This window comes from Loxodonta africana, unplaced genomic scaffold (genome assembly GCF_030014295.1).
Source record: "Loxodonta africana isolate mLoxAfr1 unplaced genomic scaffold, mLoxAfr1.hap2 scaffold_28, whole genome shotgun sequence".
NCBI lineage: Eukaryota > Metazoa > Chordata > Mammalia > Proboscidea > Elephantidae > Loxodonta > Loxodonta africana.
Window position 1 is genome coordinate 2093731 of NW_026975002.1, and position 9456 is coordinate 2103186.

The 9456-nt window shown below is 38.1% G+C and overlaps 1 long non-coding RNA gene across 1 annotated transcript; it reads left to right on the plus strand.

Moving 5' to 3' along the window:
- Window positions 1-2809: 2809 nt before the first annotated feature.
- Window positions 2810-8486, plus strand: LOC135229352 (uncharacterized). Its single transcript, XR_010320131.1, has 2 exons — window positions 2810-4177; window positions 6157-8486. It is a non-coding gene; the product is annotated as an uncharacterized LOC135229352 (long non-coding RNA).
- Window positions 8487-9456: the final 970 nt, after the last annotated feature.

A 9456-nucleotide genomic window follows, 5' to 3' on the forward strand; every position in this document is an offset into this window, starting at 1 on the left:
CGAATCTACCAGCCACTCCTTGGAAACCCTATGGGTCAATTCTACTCTGTCCTTTAGGGTTGCTATGAGATAGAATCGACTCAACAGCAATGAACTTAGTCTTAGAGGAGCCCTTTGTCTGTCAAAGCTGAGAGTTTTACTTCATACTTTTTAAAACTGCCATGTCTCATGTTACGTGGCTACCCTTACAGGAGCATTTTTGGTGCTAACTTGACTTGTTCTTGGTGAAGGGCTCTGTATTCATTTTCTAGGGCTGCCATAGTAAATTACCAAAAACTCAGTGTCTTTAAAAAAACATATAATCCAAACAGTCCAAAAAGCTGGATTATATGAAGAAGAAGGGGCCTCAGGATTGGAGGAAGACTCATTAACAGCCTAGACATGCAGATGACACAACCTTGCTTACTGAAAGTGAAGACGACTTGAAGCACTTACTGATGAGGATCAAAGACTTCAGCCTTCAGTATGGATTACACTTCAACATAAAGAAAACAAAAATCCTCACAACTGGAACAATAAAAAAATCACAGTAAACAGACAAAATACTGAAGTCGTCAAGGATTTCATTTTACTTGGATCCACAATCAACACCCATGGAAGCAGCCGTCAAGAAATCAAACGACATATTTTATTGGGCAAATCTGCTACAAAAGACCTCTTTAAAGTGTTAAAAATCGAAGATGTCACTTTGAGGACTAAGGTGTGCCTGAACCAAGCCATGATATTTTCAATCGCCTCATGTGCAGCTAAAGCTGGACAATGAATAAGGAAGGCAAAAGAACAGAAACTTGAATTATGTTGTTGGTGAAGAATAATGAATATACCATGGACTGCTAGAAGAATGAACACACCTGTCTTGGAAGAAGTACAGCCAGAATGCTCCTTAGAAAGGTGGGTGGCAAGACTTGGTCTCACGTCCTCTGGACATATTATCAGGAGGAATCAGTCCCTGGAAAAAGACATTGTGCTTGGTAAAGTAGACGGTCAGTGAAAAAGACAAAGATCCTCAATGAGACAGATTGAGACGGTGGCTGCAACAGTGGGCTCAAACATCGCAATGAGAAAGGCCCAGGGCTGGGCACTGTTCCGTTCTGTTGTACACAGGGTCGCTATGAGTTGGAACTGACCCAACAGCACCTAACAACAACATCATAAACTCACTAGATCTCCTGGGGATAGAATGTCATATTCAGTGTAGAATAGATAGAGTTTCTTTGTTTGTTTGTTTACCATATTTACTATCACTTACATTTGATAACTTCCACATTCTGTTGGATCGCTTTTCTTTGGAATGGATACAAACGTGCATCTCTTGCAGTCTGTTGGCCAGGTAGCTAGCTTCCAAATTTCTTTGCATAGTGGAGTGGGCATGAACAGTGCTGCATCTGTTCGTTGAACCAACTCAGTGGGTATTCTGTCAGCTCCTGGAGCCTTGTTTTTCACCAGTGCCTTCAGTGTAGCTTGGACTTCTTGCTTCACTACTACCAGTTCTTGATCATATGCCACCTCATGAAATGACTGAAAGTTGACCATTTCTTTTGGTACTGTGACTCTGTGTATTCTTTCCATCTTTTGTGTGTGTGCTTTAAGTGAAACTTTACAAATCAAGTCAGTCTCTCATACAAAAATTAGTATACAGCTTGCTATGTACTCCTAGTTCCTCTCCCACTAATGAGACAGCACACTCCTTCTCTCAGCCCTGTATTCCCCATGTCCATTCAGCCACTTTCTGTCCCCCTCTGCCTTCTCATCTCCCCTCCAAACGGGAGCTGCCCACATAGTCTCATGTGTCCACTTGAGACCAGAAGGTCACTCCTCACCACTATCATTTTCCATGCTATAATCCAGTCCAATCCCTGTCTGAAGAGTTGGCTTTGGGAATAGTTCCAGTCTTGGGCCAACAGAAGGTCTGGGGATCGTGACCTCTAGGGTTCCTCTAGTCTCAGTCAGATCATTAAGTCTGATTTTTTTATGGGACTTTGAGGTCTGCATCTCACTGCTCTCGTGCTCCGTCAGGGATACTCTGTTTCGTTCCCTGTCGTAGCAGTCTTCAGTTGTAGACGGGCACCATCTAGTTCTTCTGGTCTCAGGCTGATGTAGTCTTGGATTTACGTGGCCATTTCTGTCTTTTGGACTCATAATTACCTTGTATCTTTGGTGTTCTTCATTCTCCTTTGCTCCAGGTGGGTTGAGACCAATTGATGCATCTTAGATGGCCGCTTGATAGTGTTTTTAAGACTGCAGACGCCACTCACCAAAGTGGGATGCAGAATGTTTTCTTAATAGATTTTATTATGCCAATTGACCTAGATGTCCCCTGAAAACATGGTCCCCCTACTGCTGCCCCTGCTACTCTGACCTTTGGAGCTTTTGGTTTATTCAGGAAACTGCTTTTGGTTTAGTCCAGTTATGCTGACCTCTCCTTTATTGTATGATGTCTTTCCCTTCACCTAAAATAGTTCTTGTCTACTATCTCATTTGCGAATATCCTTCTCCCTCCCTTTCTCCCCACCCTCATAACCATCAAAGAATATTTTCTTCTCTGTTTAAACTATTTCTTGAGTTCTTATAATAGTGGTCTCATACAATATTCGTCCTTTTGCAACTGACTAATTTCACTCAGCATAATGCCCTCCAGATTCCTCCAAGCTATGAAATATTTCACGGATTCATCATTGTTCTTGATCTATGTGAAGTATTCTATCGTGTGAATGTACCACAATTTATTTATCCATTCATCTGTTGGTGGGCACCTTGGTTACTTCCATCTTTCTCCTATTGTAAACAGTCCTGCAATGAACATGGTTGTGCATATATCTGTTCATATAAAGGCTCTTATTTCTCTAAGATATATTCCAAGGAGTGGGATTGCCATATGCTATGGTAGTTCTATTTCTAGCTTTTTAAGGAAGTGCCAGATTGATTTCCAAAGTGGCTGCACCATTTTAAACTCCCACCAGCAGTGAATAAGTGTTCCAGTCTCTCTACAACCTCTCGAACATTTATTATTTTGTGATTTGGGATTAATGGCAGCCTTGTTGGAGTGAGATGGTATCTCATTGTAGTTTTGATTTACATTTCTCTAACGGCTAATGATTATGAGCATTTCCTCATGTATCTGTTACCTGCCTGAATGTCTTCTTCGTTGAAGTGCCTATTCCTATCCTTTGCCCATTTTTAAAATGGATTATTTGTCTTTTTGTTATTGAGTTTTTGCAATATCATGTAGATTTTAGAGATCAGATGCTGATCGGAAATGTTATAGCTCAAAACTGTTTCCCAGGCTGTAGGCAATCAGTTTACTCTCCTGGTGAAGACTTTGGATGAGCATAAGTGTTTGATTTTTAGGAGTTACCTAATTTCTCTTTGGGTACTTGTACATTGTTAGTAATGTTTTTTGTTACAATCCCACCCTAATCCTCTTTAACATAAAATTACAATCACAAAATGGAGGACAACTACAGAACACTGGGAATCATGGCCTAACCAACTTGGTACACACATTTTTCGGGGGGGACATAATACAATCCATGACATCCACCTTTTAGTATATTTTGGGGACTGGCTCTTTTAGTCAGAAACAGGTTGAATAAAAGTGCTTACTTACCAGCAGTTTCCCGACAGTGTTGGTGACGGATCCCCAGTTGGATACACACAATCACACTGACTGCATTTGCGGTGCCTCAGCAAGTCCCACTTGCCTTCGTAACACTGATCTCTAGAACAAAACACAGCTCTGTAAGCAAGTCAGTTAAAAATAAAGGCATTGGATATTGAACATCACTAAAGACATAAGTGCATATTGGTTCTGTGTTGGTTGCCAGAATCTAATTCTCTTAATTAATTCATATTTTTTGTAGATATTTTTCTTGCTCCATATACCCAGAGTTCTGTGTACATATAATGAACATTCTACACGTAGGTTTCTCACAAATATTACCCAATGTCATTCATTTTTTTGACCATTCACTCAATGTTCAAGAATAAATTGAAGTATAGGAAATATTCTTATGGTTATTTAACTCTAAGGATGAAGAAATTGCATAGCGGGTCTTGGCTCCCTTTAGAAATTCTCTACCTGATGCAGTTCCACACAGCAACACGGACCTTCATCTCAGCACAGGAAGAAAGACAGCTTTGTCTCAATATCTGCCACTGCTCTTCACCTTCTACTAAGGTAAAAATTCTTCAGCCTGCCAAGAGCATTGTTCAAGAATTGGCTTCAAATCTCTCCTTGAAAAGTACAGTGAAAAATCTTATAAAAATGTTAAGTTTTATTATTAGGCAAACCACTATTTTGTCAAATCATCGTCTCTATATAAATTTTTCACCACTATGTGGCTTAAGGCAGCAATCAGGTGTGTAATAATGTGTATATCATTACATTTCAAATTATAAAGTGATGTTCCAATGGTTTAAAGAGTTGGAGGGACTATTGTGGCTAGAGAATATTGAATCAAAAAATATTTTGACATGAAAGTTTCAACAACAAATATGTTCCATAACTGTAGGTGTACTTGTAGATAAATATTTAATGTAATAATTCGGATGGTTAAAAAAGACAAAAACAAATAAAAACACATTAAACAGCAGAATAAGTCAATAGATGTCTATTATCATGACAGATACAAACAGAAAACAAAGAATAAAAAATAAGTGCAGCAGAGGTTACCAGCATTATGTAAAAGAGAGGAGCATCTTGACACCGAAATAAAATAGCTAGATGCTTCAAAATGTGCATCCAGCAGCTTTTCCTTTTAGCAGGTGTTGCAATTTCTGATTTATTGGAATTAAACTAGTTGTCCATGTCATTCACGTATTATTTTAGTGCAATAAATCATTTTACAAGTCCCATGCTGTAGAAAAAATGCTTAAATCATTACATAAACATAGCTTTGCTCACAACTCTTCCCATTCTGAATCCATTACTTTTCCCTTTACCACTTCCTAAATAGCTTTGAAAATCTTCGCAAAGCTGTAAACCCAAGTTCTAGTCCCACCACCATTTTATGTGATACTGATCACTCTGTATCCCTGTGAAGTCTTTTTTTTTTTTTTTACCTCGTCACTATTGTCGACTCAACATGTTTACTGCCTTATTGCGCTCTTTACCTGTTGTTGAAGCCTTGGTATTTACTTTCAAATGTCTTTCTTATTTCTCTACCTTAACAGTTAAAACAGTGTTTCATTTTATTTGCTGTTGTTGTTTTCTTTTATTATATTTCTTCTTGTCCACTCAGAGTTCAGGCATGATTAAACATATGGGTAATTACATTTTTGTGGAGACAGAATGGGATTTAGAATCAAGTTTCAATTACCCGGGTTTTACTTCCTTCATTGACTAGCTGTATATCGGCAATACTTACTGACTATAAAACTTAATTTCAACATTTGTAAAACAGGTTACAATCTATGCTTTTTTTAGATATACACATTTTTTAAAATTTCAAAATATAAATTCACCAAAAATGATGTTAACATTTAGATTTTTCTTGTGATAAAAAAACTAAACCAAACCTGTTGTCATCAAGTTGATTCCAACTCATACCGACTCTATAGGACAGAGGAGAGCTGCGCCATAAGGGCTTCCAAGGAGTGGCTGGTGGATTTGAACTGTCGGCCTTTTGGTTAGCAGCCAGGTTGTAATCCACTACATCACCAGGACTCCTTTCTTGTAATAAGTCAGATAAATTGATAAGCTTATATTCCAGCTATGTATTTAGTGCATGAAATATGTCAAAGAGAATTATGTAATGTTTAAAAGTTTAAAATGTAAATTGATCAAAAATTATAATAAATTCCAAATAAGTAAGATAAAATGATTAGCTCCAAATCTCAGTAGGGGTTTAAATGCCTTTGAGACCAGTTGGTGCTCCTGTTTTCACCCATTCTCAATGGCACAAACTCAGCATCAGTCTCTGAATAGTGATTATGATGCTAACCCTGTAGACGATCAGGAGTGGTTAGGCTACTATTTTCACATGTTTTGCTGGCTAATAGATTTAAATTATCTTTACTGTCTAATATTTTTTATCTTTTACTTTTGGAGAACGAAGTCAATTGTTCATGTCGTATTATGTATGGTACAGCCCAGAGTGTTTGTAGTGTTCAATACTTTAAATTTCTCACCACTTTCATCATTACTTTTTTGTATAGGAAACTCAGGAATCAAATATTTTATACTGTCCAGCAATGCTTACACTGTAAGTATAAAGTGGGAGCCATTATAACGTTAAGGGAAATATCATTGATACAATGTTGGCTTTTTAATTAGGCAGATTTGTCTTTGTAATCCCACTCTGCCCTTAATTGGCTGATGACTTTAAGTATGCTTCTTTACTTTCCGTAGCCTTGATTTACTCACCCACAGAATGGGACGATGACCTTCATCTGGAAAGAATATACATATATACATATATACAGACGTATGAAGCTTACTTCTGACAATACTAACAAATATTGCTATTTTTTTTTTTTTTGCCTTCTTTACTCCAAGCTTCTAGACGGTTTACTCAGTTACATTTCCTTCCTTCCTTTCTTCTTTCTTTCTATGCTGCCTCTTTTTTTTTCCCTTTCAGTTTTATTGTGAATTCATAAACGCTAGGTTGAATTTCAGTGTTTATATGCTATTGGGGGTATGCATATAAGTAAGCAAATTTAGCTTCCTGAAATTGAAATGTAGGTAATTCCTGCACTGTCTGCCTCACATGACATGCGAAAGTTATTTAAAATAGTAAGAAAATATAAATATGTTACTTATTATCTATTGAATCCATACATCAGGCTAGATAATTTAACTGTCATGTTGAAGTGATAAATTTATAAATATAGATATTAATATTTTGTTATTAATGTAAGAAGAGTAAGTTAGACACCTAATATGAAGAGCAGGTAAGGATTTCAAAAGGATTGGTTCTCAGAAGAGTAGGACTAGAACAGTAATAAACAAAAGGTAAAATATGTTCGTAGCAGGAACATACAGAAGGTTGCTTCTACAATGGTGTTTAAAATAGAATAATGTATATTTGATTAGACAATCATTTATGGGAATAAAAAGATTAAGAAAATTTATCCTTACCTGCAAAATCTTAGAACCGAAAAACCAAACCAAACCCAGTGCCGTCGAGTCGACTCCACTCCTACTCATGGCGACCCTATAGGACAGAGTAGAACTGCCCCATAGAGTTTCCAAGGAGCGCCTGGAGGATTCAAACTGCTGACCCTTTGGTTAGCAGCTGTAGCACTTAACCACTATGCCACCAGGGTTTCCACAAAATCTTAGAAGCAGCAACATATTCATCATATTTCATCCAGAACATTCCTGATGTCCTGCAGTCATGCATTTAAAGTCATTTTTGCAGAAACATTCATTTTTATAGCTACTTACCTTCCTGGTGATTACATCATTGGCTCATAAAGACGAGAAAAAGAACCAAATGCAATTTGGCTGTCTTGACTGGGTCCCAAAGAAGACTATTAAGTTAAACAAATGAATAGAAACATCTTAAATAAGCAATATCTTCTATGTGCAACTGCTTGTGTGTGGCACCAGGAAAATAAACACTAATCAAGGTAATTTTAATTCCCAGTGAAATGAAACATCATATGGAAACATGGGGATTTTACTCTCCCTTGATAATTATATCATCTAGAATCATCTCATGTGAGATTTTTATCATAAAGGAAGGGTCCATGGAAAGGAAATGCCTGACTGGAGCCCGCTGTGGATTATTCTTAATTGCCTCTCCACTCTCACATTCCCAAAAGGAAGGAGGATATCAGGGCTTAATATGACTCAAGTACAGCATGAAAAAATGGAATATGTTTGCAAATGTCAACACAACTATTTGTAAAATAATTAGATATTTATTAAATCATTTTGTGAGAAATGAAGTGGCTCTGATCAGACTTAAATAAATGGGTTGACTAATTTTTTTTTTGTTGTTAATATTTGAATGTACCATGCAACTAGGTTGATGGAAGTTGTATATAAAAGTTATCCAAATCACTCAGTAGGATCATTTCAAAGAATCTGAAAAAAGTTAGGAAAATAAATTTGAAATACTGTGGCACTATGAGTCAACCAGAATTACAGAGCGTTCAGTAAATTGGAGTAAAAAAAGAACTGAAGGTATCATTTTCAAGTCGATTGTTGTTAGGTGCCATCAAGTCTGTTCTGACTCATAGCCAAACTATGTATCACAGAACAAAACACTGCCTGGTCCTGTGCCATTCTTACAATCGTTACTATGCTTGAGCCCATTGTCGCACCCACTGTGTCAGTCTCTCTCTTTGAGGGTCTTCCTTTTTTTCCACTGATCCTGTACTGTACCAAGCATGATGTCCTTCTCCAGGAACTGATCTTTCCTGACAACATGTCCAAAGTATGTAAGACACAGTCTCGCCATCCTTGCTTCTAAGGAGCATTCTGGTTGTACTTCTTCCAAGACAGATTTGTTCCTTCTCTTGGCAGTGCATTCAATATTCTTTGCCAAGGCCAAAATTCAAAGGTGTCAATTCTTCTTTGGTCTTCCTTATTCATTGTCCAGTTTTCACATGCATATTAGGTGATTGAAAACACAATGCCTTGGGTCAGGTACACCTTAGTCTTCAAGGTGACATATTTGCTTTTCAACACTTTAAAGAAGTCCTTTGCAGCAGATTTACCTAATGCAATGCGTCTTTTGATTTGTTTAATTTTTTAAATTTTGTTGTGCTTTAAGTGAAAGTTTACAAATCAAGTCAGTCTCTTACACAAAAACTTATATTCACCTTGTTACATACTCCCAATTGCTCTTCCCCTAATGAGACAGCCTACTCCCTCCCTCCACTCTCTCTTTTCATGTCCATTCCTCCAGCTTCTAACCCTCTCTACCCTCTCCTCTTCCCTCCAGACAGGAGATGCCAGCATAGTCTCAAGTGTCCACCTGATCCAAGAAGCTCACTCCTCACCAGCATCCCTCTCCAACCTATTGTCCAGTCCAATCCCTGTCTGAAGAGTTGGTTTCTGTCCTGGGCCAACAGAAGGTCTGGGGGCCATGACCACCAGGGTCCTTCTAGTCTCAGTCAGACCATTAAGTCTGGTCTTTTTAGAGAATTTGGAGTCTGCATCCCACTGCTCTCCTGCTCCCACAGGGGTTCTCTGTGTTCCCTGTCAGGGCAGTCATCAGTTGTAGCTGGGCACCATCTAGTTCTTCTGGTCTCAGGCTGTTGTAGTCTCTGGTTTATGTGGCCCTTTCTGTCTCTTGGGCTCTTAATGACCTTGTGTCCTTGGTGTTCTACATTCTCCTTTGATCCAGGTGGACTGAGACCAATTGATGCATCTTAGATGGCCGCTTGCTAGGGCCGAAGACCCCAGATGCCAATCTCCAAAGTAGGATGCAGAATGTTTTCTTAATAGATTTTATTATTCCAATTGACTTAGATGTCCCTTGAAACCATGGTCCCCAAACCCCT